Here is a 14,386-nt window from a genome sequence, read left to right as displayed (position 1 = left end):
TTGGGTAGATCAAGGCCCAGCTCTAGTCTTCTGTCCTTCTTGCTGACTCAGTGGTATGATACTCGACTGGTCCTTAGTGTCTCTACAACTTGTCTTTCTTATATGACTTCTTATCCTTGTTATATTACATTAGGATCATCTTTTTCTATATATGTCTTACACTCTCCTTGCAACCAGATTTTATACTCCTGGATGGCAGGAGACATATCTTATATGTTGGTAAGTACAGACAAAACGAAACTGGGTGCTCAAAAAAATATGTGACAAAGACAACGGGGGTGAGATTCCACAGGCATCGTATATAGGACACACACCGTAACTCTTGCTCTTTTTTGTTTCCTTTCTTCTGAATCTTGAGAGAATACAGAGCACAGCGAATATTCTAAAATTGGAATTTGTGATGGTACCAATCCATATCAGTGCAGAGTCACCAAAACAACAGCAAAGAAAATGACCAACAAACGCCAATAAGAGCAAACATGACAATAATACACATCAACAATGAACAAAGGGAGGGAAAACAAGGGTCCTGAAATTCATCTTTTCTACGAAAGTATAATAACATTGTCTAAAGTAGCGTTTTTATAGATAGCATAAGAAATTTGCAAGTTATACGAGCCCTTGACACATGGCCATAAAACCCATCGATCACCATCCTGAGAGGGACCAAGTATGTATGCAGATATCCTTAAACTCCCCTCACATTCAACTGCAACTTAGTCCACGTTCAGAAAATCCAGTTCAGCTATTTTCTCTTTCAACAGATTTCCACATGTTATTAGAAGTACACAGTTAACCAGGTTTCATGCAGTAGACAAAATGGCATTGTGGGATTACATTAGTTCGACAGCTGCTTTATGACTATAGCTTCCAGACCAATTTATTTAATATTGATCTTTAAACAAACATCAGTACAAATAAATTTGAGCACTCCAGTCCCGAGATTTTATATCTATAAAAGAGGCCTATATTCAGAGACGCGCGGCTGCTTGCATTTCTGCCTTTGATTCTGTTTTCTTTGATCCTACCAGGTATCAAATACATCAATGCCAAATTAAAACAAATCCATCTTCAGATAACACTCTGTTTATAATCTTTCGTGCAGAAAGAATTTTTCTATCAATAACTTCCAGCAAGGGTTTTAACTGATCTTTTTATTGCTTTATTCTCTCCAGCGACTACAAAAGGCAGCAGTGCCCTGTCCTGACTTGAGCAGCAGAGCCGGCTCTACCTGGGATATCTGCCGGCAAGGGCTGAGTTCCATTCCCCTGTCCCCAGCCCCACGAAGGCAGCCTGCCGTCTTTAACGATTCTAACCCAGCGGCAGGGACGCACCAAGATCCAGCTGCCCCCTGCTGAGAAAATTGCTGCACAATGCTAGGGGTTCGGGAGGCCAATCTCAAGACTTTTACGGGACTACAGTTGACCATTTGGAGGAGGGGACAGCTGGGTGCTAAATATAAATGGGACAAAAGACTTAGATAGGGAAATAGATAATGAATCCTGGGATTAAACACTCGATTCAATTAGGCCGGCATATATGAATGGGAGGCATAAATGGACCCAACATAATTATTTGCACAAGACTTATTTATGCCCTTCTTAGTTATCCTGATTGAGTACAGATATGAGGCTCACCAGGAGATGGATATTCCTGTGGTCGGGAACTGGGATAAAGTTCAAAGTTTTTGGTCACAATTCATTCATGTCTGCCATCTGTTTTATGTTCATTGAGGCCTACTGATTATACTGATCTCTCAGAGAAATAAAGTTTCTTCTCTGTTCTTTTCTTTCCCCTCCTTCCTTCCTCTCCCCACCCCCGCTGCTTCCTTCCTTCTTTTCTTTTAAATATAAATATTCTGGAAACAGACTCAATGGAAAAGTCTTTATGGGAAATTAAGAATCCTTTTAGCAAAATATTCAACCTTTTTCCAGACACCTTGAACCTATGCTATCAAAGGAAGATATATCTGCTCTGAAATTGTAAGATCACTGTTTTCTGTGAGTTACGAATTTCAGGCAGTAAAGGATTGTTTTAAGGAACATTTGAATTAGAAAAAAAATCTTTTTAATTTGTCATAAATTAGGGCTCAAGGAGAGGTTGAGAGGACATCTTTTTTAATGTTTAACAACAGAAATGCATAAAAGATACAATTATTTAAGACTACTATTCCTCAGTCAATCTAATGGCTTGATGCCATAAATAAAGCAAATCTATTATTTATATAAGCACCAGCTTCCACTATGCCCCCTTCCAGTGCACTGACATGAATGAACTTCGAGCATTAAACAAAGATACAGAGTAGGAACCACATCTATTATATCTCCCCAATTTGAAAGGTCTCTCCCTTTTTCATCAAACCCTTAAGACTATTCACTTTCTATATGAATTCTTTAGACAGATAAGAAGCACCCAGGTGGCCAAATTGGTCCATTCTCTTGACCCCTGGGGAACAGGGTGAAGTTTAAGGCACAGATACTCATCCACATTGCTGCTGAACCCTAGGGAGAGAAGGCGGATCCTCCCTATAGTTGAAAGGTGAGCAGAGGTATCCCCAAGGAACTTCTAAGATGCTACGGTTGCTCCAGCCAAAATGGAAGGTCTTTCAAATGGGTGTCTTGTGGGGTGGATATGGAATGATGTTTTTGTCCTCATAGAATTGCTGGGAGGATTAATTGGTAAAACATATGTAAATCGAGGAAGGCAACATTTTGATTAAAGGAAGTCTACCTTTTACAGCTAATAGAGGCTTGTGTACTGGCTGATGTTTAAGCCAGAGCAGAGGCGGAGACAGACGGAAGAGCTGGTCTTCCCCGCTTGTGCATGACCCACTCTTGGCGTTCCATCTACACGACGCTAACTGAATTCTCATAAGGCATCATTCCAGCTGAAAACGTGATGCTTTTGTAGGTCATCCCCATTGTACCATTTACTTGGCTGATTCTCAAGGAGGTGGGGGCAGGCAGGTGAAGGGAAGATCTGTCCCAGTCCCGAGTGCTCACAGCCACAGTGATAATCTATAATGAAAGATGAGTCAATGATGCCCATGAGACACGTGAGTCATGGTAACTGATGGTGGAAGTCACAGACAACAGCTATGTTCTGGGCCGAGAAAATGCAGAGAACCATTCCTCTGCAGACACCTCCATTAAAACCTTTACAATGGTGAGCATGTAATTTTTTGCTTTTTTGCCCATAGACCATGAACAATCTGAGATATACTCAGCACATCTGTGTATCCCCAGTACAGACCAGAGAATGAATGAATGAGCACAGGCTAGAGGAACAAGTTCAGAGAAGAGGTGATGATGATTTCGGAACCGTGGTATGTGAGCCAAGTTTGAAGGAACTAGTGGATGTTGATCTTAAGCGAAGAATCAAGACAAGAGGGATGTCAGCTGCAGCAAAATATACAAAGGACTTATGGTAGGAAAAATATTTGTTTTCTCCATGTGGATCAGTGGATGGAGATTTCAGACATAGGCTTAGAGTGTCCTAAGAGTCCCCCCTTTCTGCCGGCATCCACATCTACTAGGTCATAACTATTAAGTATTTCTGTGTTATTTCTTCTCCATTTCCATTGCCAGAGTATTAGTTCTGGCCTTTATCTACATCTCTTGGCCTATGCATACTTCCCTGCATGGGGTCTCTCACTCATTTAATCCCACTCTCCAGTCTGGCCCAGGTTTTAGTATGTTGTCCCCTATTAAAATCTCCTGGAGGCCTCTCCACTGTCCTCCAAATAAAACTCAAACTTCCTTCATCTGGAAACAAGTCTTTGATGATCTGCTATTTTCTTGAGTATGTTAACTCTATGCTTTAGACATAATCTTCTCTCTGACTGAACACCCTTCTTACCCGGCCCCCCCTGAGTAACCTGCACTCATCATTCAAGATTCTGTTCAGAAATCTCCTCTTTTATAAAGCCTTCCTTGATCCTCTCAGGCATGTTCATTCAATCACTTCTCAGTCTCCACAGAACATCTTGTGAATCATTATTATTATCTTGAGGAAAGGTAATATTCTGTTTACCTTTGTATCCCCAATAAGCAGTTAAGTAAATAAATAAAATATTAAGTGATTCATTCTTTAAGTAGAGTTTCAAAAAACTGGACCAGTGTCTTTTAGAAAGTAGTGAGTCTTTAGGAGTTCGGCTGGTAGCCGGCACTAGACTTTTCGCAGGTGCTTCCAATTCAATCCCTCCACCCCCACCTGCGTAGGGCTGGGTGAGAAAAGCAGATAGGAGAGAGTGAAGGCAGGCTTGTGTGTAGAAGTTGAACAGAACTTCCTAGTTCTGGGGTGCCTGAGTGGCTCAGTCCATTAAGCATCTGCCTTTGTCTCAGGTCATGAACCCAAAGTCCTGAGATCGAGCCTTGCTTTGGGCTCCCGGCTCAGCAGGGAGCCTGCTTCTGCCTCTCCCTCTGCTGCTCCCTCTGCCACTCCCCCTACTTGTGCTCTCTCACACTCACTCTCTCCCGAATAAATAAATAAATAAAATCTTAGAAGAAAAAAAAAAAAAACCAACTTTCTGGTTCTGGCAAGCAGACTAGTCAGAAAGGCAGAGCTTACTTTCATTATACACAGGTGATGAACTAGTCCAGATCTAGGTTTAAATACTAGAAAAGCCCCAAAACCAGCTAAGACTGTCAGGTGCAGTTAGAGAGGACTTCACGTAGGAACTTGCGCGCAAACAAAAAGCGATTTTTATAAACAAAGGACTTGAGCAAAGTCCTTCCTTGTGGAATGGGAGTGGGGGGGTCAGTAGATTCTGTGCTCTTGATGTTGGTTCCTAATGGTTATTTCTTACATGAGAGAGCATTAACGCTAACATATCATTCTATTGACTACACAGATATTCCACTATATTAAAGAGTAGTTACTCAAAAGTATTTTTTTTTTTAATGAATCCATACTGCTGTATCTTTCTACAAATTTTTTAAGCACTAGCCATCTGGAAGGTCACAGAGTTTCTACACCTAAGCATTTATTTCGTGCACTACAAAGGCAATGCAGCAAATCGTACTTTAGTGATCCTCCAAACTTAATGCCCCTCCCTGAGTGCCTAACCAACTACCCGGGAGATGTTTGCACTGTCAGAGAATTTCTCTTTAAAAAAAAAGTTTTAAATCTGGTACGAATGAGAGGCTAGAAAATTACGATCTCATGTTATGGCAAGTGGACGAATGTCTTGTAAGAGAGAACTTCTCTATCTGCCTAAATTCATCTTGAAGGTTTGCACAGAGGTCTAAGATCTGCTATGGATTTCACTTCACGAAGACTGGATTAAAATTCTTTTTCCTGTCCCTGAATGTAGCCTTTGACTATTTTTAATACTTTGTTGGCATTAGTAAAAATAACATAATTACTAGAGATAAGGTTGAAGGCAAAGTTACAGGCTACTACTCTAGGAGAGTCACTGGGAAAACTGATGGAAGTTACTCTTTTTTTTTTTTAAGATTTTTATTTATTTATTTGACAGACAGAGATCACAAGTAGGCAGAGAGGCAGGTGGGGGGCGGTGGGGGGGAGCAGGTTCCCTGCTGAGCAGAGAGCTCCATGCAGGGCTTAATCCCAGGACCCTGAGATCATGACCTGAGCCGAAGGCAGAGTCTTAACCCACTGAGCCACCCAGGTACCCCCGATGGAAGTTACTCTTAATGAAAACCTCATCAACATGCCCCCAAACTCTGAAAATTGTGTAGACGTCTATCTTGTAACACAAACTATGAGATCTTTAAAAAGTAATTACCTACAAATGGCAACACAGTCAGTGATGCTCAGAGGTGCCTACCGTTTTAAATGTGAATACATTAATGGGGCCGGTGGCTGTGCTTATTATATATTTTGGTATATGCACTGATACTGTGAAGCTATCTTAACACTGTCAGTGTGGAGAATGTTGGACAATTACAATTTCAAGTTGCATGTCATCTAAACTACTATTTTGAATAATTCACGTGGTCACACAAATGAAAATCATATTGTCACAGTTCTCTAACAAAAACGTGTGTTTTCAAATTAAAAATGTACTTCCTGTACGGTCCATAAAAATTCCATCACAACCAGGATTTATGAAGTCATGGGGAAGCCTGCTCGGTCCTGCCCCCTTCTCCTGTTATCTTCTCGTATCAGGGATAATGAGAAGCTTGACAACATGGCTTTTGGTTGGGATTAAAAGCCTAAAGCTCTCCCCACTCTGGTTTTATGGGGCCCGGCTGCTAGACTTCACAGGACCTTGCTGAAACGACCTGTCTACTTCAACTCCACATGGCCCCACTCCGGCTAGGCCTTTGGATCAAACCCTTCTCCTGTGAATACAGACAGCGTCTGGGAAACTGCGGTGCGGACGTCTCCACAGAGAATCACAGATGCTGTCAGGCCCGAACTTCACGCTCAAACATTTGATGCATTTTAAAAAGGGATTCAGCCTCAGACTCAAACAGGCAGATGGATCGTCTAACACTTCAAAGGCTTTAGCAGGATTGCAGTTTTCCCTTTGTCCCATAACCCATTCTGCTTCTCCTCCTTCTCCACAACGTGCCTCAGCACAGTGCTATAAAGGAAAAGACAAAGTGTCCCCAATCCTGATAGCAAGAACTCAGAAGAACAGGAACAGGTCTATTAACCCCCTTATACGATACTGAGTTTTCCAATTTTAATATCGATGGCTCCCAGAGTTCAGGGATGGACAAAGGGACAAGGAGTCATAGAGGCAGTGACAAGACGAAAAAGAAGAAAACGCTTTCTGTGTTCGGCTGTTGCCACAGAACAGTGAGCATCTTTCTTCCCTAAGAGCCCATTCCCCTCAGCAAAGTGATGGCATCCCAGATCACAAGAACTGATCATCTTGTTCTTGTTCAAGTCATTCAGGAAAGAGCCAGGGATCCAAAATGCCCTTTTTCTTAAAAGGCTTTCTTACTACAATTCTTAAAGCAATCATTACATTAGAAACTCGCTGTGACTTGAAGTTGCTTATCCCTATGCACATTCAAAATTGCTACTGCTCTTTCTCCATGAATTAGTCACTGGGGTTTACACCTGTTGGTCAACGGACATGGAATGTGGACAAAGGATTTCCCCGGGGACATCCAGAAATTGGTGCGTATCTGAGTCATGCACCCAACTCAGATGAAGCCTGAATGTCAAGAAAAGGTTAAGTGTTCTAAGGAACCCTGAGACAGAGGGGAAGTAAAGGGGACAGAAGAGGCAAAAGTGGATTTCAACAGCTGAAGTCAATCAATCAACATTCTCATTATAAGCCAGCGTGTCAACTTTACCCAAATATAGTGGGAAAAGAAAATTTTATCTGGCCTCTGATAGTTTGATAGTTGAAATTTCCCAAGATAGTGGAGATAACATTCACTTGCAGGAAACCACTCGTAAACATCCCAGATCAGGCTGTGTCTTTAAAGAAGCATCTATTTAAGAGATATGGTGGAGGGAACCTGGGTGGCTCAGTTGGTTAAGCATCCTAACCCCTGATTGCGGCTCACGTCATGATCTCAGGGTCATGAGATCAAGCCCCGTGTCAATCAGGCATGGAACCTGCTTAAGATTCTCTCACTCCCTTTCCCTCTGCTCCTCCCCTCCCCTAAAAAAATAAATAAAGGAAACCCTCATTGGCATTTTTAAAAAAGAGAGAGAGAGAAAGAGAGAGAGAGATGTGATGGAATATACTTTTGGATAAAATCAGAGATTAAGCTAAAAAAGACCTTCAAGATTGTCCAATACAAAAATCTTCTTTGAAAGTAAGGTGAAACCAACTTGTTTAAAGTTTTTAGGTCAGAAGGGGAAGAGCTAGACTGACAGTCCAGTTCCCATAAACAATCAGTCCTATGATCTTTCCACGACGTCCTTCCTCTGTGTACATGCATTCTATTCTGGGAATTTCACTGTATAAAAATCTACATGTAATGTTTTCTACTTAAAAAGAGACATTTCCTCATGCTCATTTACCTTTTCAGAGCAGAGATGCAAAATTCATCCTTGTGCATACATACATAAATAGGAACTATTTTAAAAAGTCTAAGGACCAAAGTGAAAAGATTAACCTGGTTTAATCCACGACGGTCTTGACTTAAATTTTATATTATATCTACAGTGACACTTCAGGCAAGAGTATTTTTTTCATGTGCTGATTACTGTAATTTGCAAAGGCTAGTGCCCTTGATATACATCACAATTTAAAATGTACATGCTACATTTTTAAATAGTTAAGAATTAAAGATATATGTTGGGCACCTGGGTGGCTCAGTCGGTTGAGCAGCTGACTCTTGATTTCAGCTCAGGTCATGACCTCATGATCTCAGAGTCCTGGGACTGAATGCTGCATTGGACTCCACACTCAGCGGGGAGTCTAAGAATTCTCTTTCTCCCTCTCCCTGTGCCACCCTCCACTCATGCTCTCTCTCTCAAATAAATAAATAAGTCTTAAGAAAAAAAATATATATGCATGTTAAATGCTATTGAAAATATAAGCGGCAAAAAAGTGGAAAAATAATATACTATAGGTCAAATATCTCATAGCCTTAAGATGTGAATAGTTCTTTTAATTCAATAGGAAAATGACAAATACTAGTTTTTAATGGACATAAGACATGAATAAGCAAACTCTAGAATACCAAATAGAAATGGTGACTAAAAGATGAAAAAGTCAATCTACTCATAATAAAAAATTCAAAATTAAAATGAAGGATTGTTGGCACATACCCAATGGAGGTTTTAAAATTAAAAGTGTCAATTTTTAAAAAGCATATTATTCAGTGTGGTCAAGAGCATGAGAAAATGGGTCTTCTAACACACTGAGGGAGATGTGTATCAGTGTAACTGTTCCGACCAGTAATCTAAAAATCCACCTGAAGAGCATTAAAAATGTTCTCGTAATTTGTTACTCTTAATAGTTTACCTAAAGTGTGTACAGTTTAGTTAAAAGAATTAATGCATTTAGTTAAAACAGTACTGAAAAATAATATGCACTCAATAAATGTTAATGATCTTTTGACGATCATTTTGGTGATCTTTTGAAGAATAGCTAATGAAATATGTACATTGTATAATAATATCAAGAAATACAGAAAACACTTAAAATATTTTATTGTACAGTACAATTATTCAGACTTTTAAAGTAGACAGGCATGTGTGTCTATATCAGCATCAATTAAAAAAAAGACTGCAGAAAGAAAAACTTAAAGACCATTAATCAAAATGTTATCATCTGGCTGTTAGAGTTAAGGCTGTATGTAATTCATTTTCCTTTTTTTTTTCCTTGGATTTTCCAAATGGGCCAGAATCCGAAAAGATGCAAATTATTCAAAGAACAAAATAAGGATGTTTTCCTACTTCTTTCTTCCCTGATTTGGGGGGAAGGAATCTTTGGAGGAAAGGAAACACCAGTAAGGTGCTCAATAAAAACGAAACCTCCCTAAAACATTGTGGGACGCTGAAAAACATAGGGAGGAAAAGGGAGAGGAAATGAAGTACGAGGAGTCAAAAAATCCCAAGGAGAACAGTGAAAGGAGGCAAAAGCAAGCAGGCACCTGGGTGACGGCCTAGGTGATGCCTAACAACACAGGACAGACAGACAGACATGGCTTTCTGCAAGCCTGTCCACCAGAAGCAGTTTGCTCACCCTGTTCACAAGAGCCTTCGTTATAAGAAATGGGAAGTGCTGCCGCTTGGGCTGCTTTAGGATACGGTTACAAGAAAATGGTTAAAGGTAACTGAGAAGCTGATCATTATCAATTAAGCTGTGCTCACTTGGCATGGCGGGGTATATGCCACAAAGTGAGCTGAACAGTTTCTTCCACGACAATTTTCTTTTTATTTCATTCACAGTACATTTATTTTGCTACATTGCCCAAAGTTTGGGTAACCCCAGAATCCAGGCATGTCCTGGGAGCAGGGAAGAAAGGAAAATGTGATTTAATGATCAATTTAAGGCTCTTCCTATCACTGGCCGAAGAAAACATCTATACTAGGAAATGTATAAAGCAGAAGCATTGCTTTCTACAAAGGGGAGGTGACTAACATTGAATAGCAACCACAACAGGAGATGACGAACTTTTTACGGTTGTGGAATTGACGGCTGAAGAACTATCACGTCTGCGGAGAATGAGGGGGTGTATTGGCGTTAGGTATGCACGAATTCACGGGGTCCATGTAAATTTCAGAGTAGTTTGGTCCACGTAGGCAGTGCCTTGAAGGAAAAAGAAGCTGTGGACCGCGAAAGGAACTGGAAAGAAGTAAAGGTCTTAAAATAGGGGTCCTTTCAGTGGATGCAATGCAGAAATACCCTTTCAAGGTGAACTAAATTATACTCACTAAGGTGGCTCTGGACCAGCTACGTGGCTTTGGACAAGTTACTCAGCCTCCTTCAGCCTCTTCACTGAAGGATGATAGTATAACCAGATTATATTGGAAGATTAAATAAATCTAACTATTAAATGCTAAACTCAGTGCATGGGATTCTACATATGATAACTAAAAAATAGCATACAAAATAAGCAAGAGAAAATAAGGGGTTGCTAGTTTGTAACTCTATCAGCAAACGCTTAAGGAGATTCTCTGGGAGGACTGGAGATGGGGGCTGGGGGTGAACAGAGGGCACCCCAGAACACACACTTGGGAGCACTCTTACGGTTCACGGTAGAATTCCGTTAGACGCAGTCTGAATTAGCCATCAAAGGGGTTCTATCAATGGTGAACTATTGTACCCAACTTTGCTGGCAGGGTGACATGAAATGCAGACCTCATGACAATGAAATTGAGTGAGCTCTTGCTCACAAGAGGAGAGCAGGGAAAGCATCTTCTATGAGCAGTCACCAGGGCAGTATGGGAATTTTGCCTTTAGAATGTTGACCTAGATAAGTTCCCTGGAGAATTAACACTCTCTGTCACTTTTACTGTCCAGAGAGTGAATGAACGAATGAATGAATGACATACTTCGCCAAGTTCCACAATGCCCAATTGATCTGAAATAAGTGATAAAGAGCTCTGTTTAAGAATTCAGTTAAGAGGGTGCCTGGGTGGCTCAGCAGGTTAAGCCGCTGCCATCAGCTCAGGTCATGATTCCACGGTCCTGGGATTGAGTCCCGGGTCGGGCTCTCTGCTCAGCAGGGAGCCTGCTTCTCTCTCACTCTCTCTCACTGCCTCTCTGCCTACTTGTGATCTCTCTCTATCAAATAAATAAATAAAATCTTTTTTTTTTAAAGATTTTATTTATTTATTTGACAGAGATCACAAGTAGGCAGAGAGGCAGGCAGAGAGAGGAGGAAGCAGGCTCCTGGCTTGGCAGAGAGTCCGATGTGGGGCTCGATCCCAGGACCCTGGGATTATGACCTGAGCCGAAGGCAGAGGCTTTAACCCACTGAGCCACCCAGGTGCCCCAATAAATAAAATCTTTAAAAAAAAAAAGAATTCAGTTAAGAGCTGGGTCCATCTCTACACAGGCACACTTGCACACACGTGCACACACTCCTCTCCCCGTACAGTTACACATGCACACACACACGTGCCACCAGATTTCCTTATCACACTCCACTCATATGGAGTTTATTTACTAATCTCGTCGTCATGTTTGGAAGTAAAATTTCCACAGATAAGTTCGCGCATCTGTGTTTCTTCCGTTTTGTGTTCTTCACGCACTTTGTACATTCTCATAGTGAGAAGAAAAACAGAAACCAAGGTGAGAATTCTTCTTTTGGTATTTCCATTGCTTTTCACGTGAAGCAAACAAGCCGTATGCCATAATGGGAATTCGAGATGGCATTTGGGGAGGTTGCCAACTTTTAGGGGAGCGTGCATGTGTGTGTGTATGTGTGTTGTTTTCTGCTGGAGTTGCTATAGTAGATAATTCAAAATAAAATTCAGCAGGTCCTGATGTTAAATTTTGGGCACCAAACTGAATGTCGGGAGAGCAGAAGTACCAGCCCTCTCTGGGGACGAGGTCTAATACCTCCTGAGGCCCATGGCTCAGCTGTGGCAAGCTAATAAGGTTACCCTGAAGCAGATGCAGTTGTTAATACAGATGTGGCATGGGACCTCCTGAGGCAGGTCACAGTCATGATAACTCATGGTCACATGCAATATACTCATTATGAAAGCTTGTGACGGGAGCACCTCAAACTGGGGCCTCACAGTGCGTCACGCTCCCTTTGTCTCCTTCTCCCTGAGTTCACGTGAAGGAAGGCAGGCTAAGAATTTTCTTCAAACACACACACACACACACACACACACACACACACACACTCACACACAGTTTGGGGGGAGTTTTGTTCGGGACACTTTAATGCAAAGGGTTTTAAATCATTCTGAGGCAATTAAAGTTATTCGGAAAAGTATGTACAGAAAATCTCATGGAAATCGAGTGTGACAGCTGGTGTGGGGATCCAGCAAAAGGAACTGCCACTATTTATGGACACAATAGAGAGGAATGGTTCTTGGCAGCTAGTTTCAAGGTTCATGGTGTGTGGTGAAATGGCTAATACTGCGGATGAAGCCTGATTATAAATAAAATGGTATGTTTCTTCATCTCCTCCCACTGGTCACAGTCTAAAATGATGCTTTGGAGGAGACAGTGACAAACTACCGCCTTTCATTTTACTTCCAGTCCTTTTGAAGAGAGTGAGCCGATTTGGAACTTCCAGAAATCACAGACTCCCTTGACTGAATGGGAGAGCACAGGACCACTGAAGCAGTAACTTTGAAAATCGCGTGCTGGTAACCCAAGTTAATTCAGGGAGGAGCTGAATAATGTACAGAGAGCAGGTTAAGCACTAAAAGAATCTGATTTGTTCGATATTTGCAGACTAATGGGGCACTGCAACCCTTTTGCTACTAATATTCTGATTTCTAGCCCTAGAAGACAGACAAGCGGGTTGACTTTCTGAAATTCCCCAACCACTTCATTAGCAAGGATGGCGGGTTACAACATGATAAGCAGTAGCTCCCGGACACATGGGAGCTGCCTTCTGTGGGATTTCCAAACTTCTCCATCCTAGAGGGTGTGGGGGTACATGATGGTAAATGTAGGTAAAGTTAAATCTCCTCTGAGACTCAGGTTTTCCCAAGAGGAACTCTCTTGCTGGGGTCATCCTTTAGCTTGTCTGACCCAATTTTCCTTCCTTTATAAGTGGTCATAAAGAGAACAATTATTGTGCTCCAATTTGAAACCAAATGCTCAATGTTATAAATAGTAGCTTCAGGGAAGTTATAACTGATGGGACACAGGTCTTACATTCATATGCAGGGATAATTATCATTCTAAGATTCTTGCAAATGAAGACCTGCAAAAAAAGATAAGCTTCAATCAAACGAAAGATAAAACAAAATGAAGAGTAACAATCGAAGGATGTAATAGCCAAGTGTGACTTCAAATATATGAGTATAATGTATGGAGACATGGGATTCTATGATAATTCAAAAAGCAACATTCCCAAGTAACTTTCACATCCCTAGACCTCCACTTCAGCAATGCAAGAAACCACCATAAATTTCATCGTCTAATTGGACTCATTCATTCACTCACTCATTCGTTCTCTGCACCCATCAATCATCCACTCCATTCATCAGTCATCCGCCCAACAAGCTCCTCCTGCATGCTAGTAAATTTCAAAATGTTTTCTACAATGTATCAGAGATTATAAAGCAAGTCCAAAAAGGCTTGGCCTTCAGACCAGACAGTCTGTTATTTGAGAACAGTGCAGTAGAGATGACTAGCAAAAAATGCTTCAACAGCAAAATCCATATCAAGCATGGGCTTGGGTTAGGGCTGGATGTGATTCCAGGGGGAAAAAATGTAGGAATTAAAAGAGAGTAAAGTCGGTTTTCTCTGGAAATGACAGGAATATTTTCATCACAAAACAAGATATTTGTCAAAATTTAGGTAATTTAAGTTCAATTCTTCAAGCTGTATCTTACAGTGGGCGTTGGGTCAGATTTTTCAAACTACAGCTACCAAGGCCTGCAGGGTTTCATGTGCTAAAACTGGACTCACTTGAGCCTTAAAACATATTCATTATTTACTTAACTATTAATGTAAAGAGCAAAATAAAATAGCACTTGTATGTGTCTTTCAATTGCCCCTTATTTATTTTTATTTATTTTCATTAGTAAGGAAACAGAGACAAGAAGAGGCTATCATTCCGGATAACACAGCTAGAGAGTAGCCAAATTAGATCTAGAATGCTCGGTTTCTAATCAATATACCTTAAGTCATATGACTTCAATTGATTTTAAATTACCAAAGTTAACATAGCCAATGATATCAGAGGAGGAAATACAGCAGAGTATGAGAAATAAAATGGATCCACACATGCTCTGTCCAATGCAACTATGGCCTGAATCACACAGAACCAGTGCGTTCTGATCAACCCAACACATAACGGAT

The 14,386-nt window shown here is 41.0% G+C and overlaps 1 protein-coding gene across 3 annotated transcripts in view; it reads right to left on the bottom strand.

The window, feature by feature from the left end:
- Nucleotides 1-14,386, bottom strand: part of ZNF521 (zinc finger protein 521) — a 285,149-nt gene that overhangs the window by 83,443 nt on the left and 187,320 nt on the right. The gene's annotated exons all lie outside the window — the stretch shown is intronic.

This window comes from Lutra lutra, chromosome 12 (genome assembly GCF_902655055.1).
Source record: "Lutra lutra chromosome 12, mLutLut1.2, whole genome shotgun sequence".
Classification (NCBI taxonomy): Eukaryota; Metazoa; Chordata; class Mammalia; order Carnivora; family Mustelidae; genus Lutra; species Lutra lutra.
This window is presented reverse-complemented; position numbering and strand designations above follow the sequence as displayed.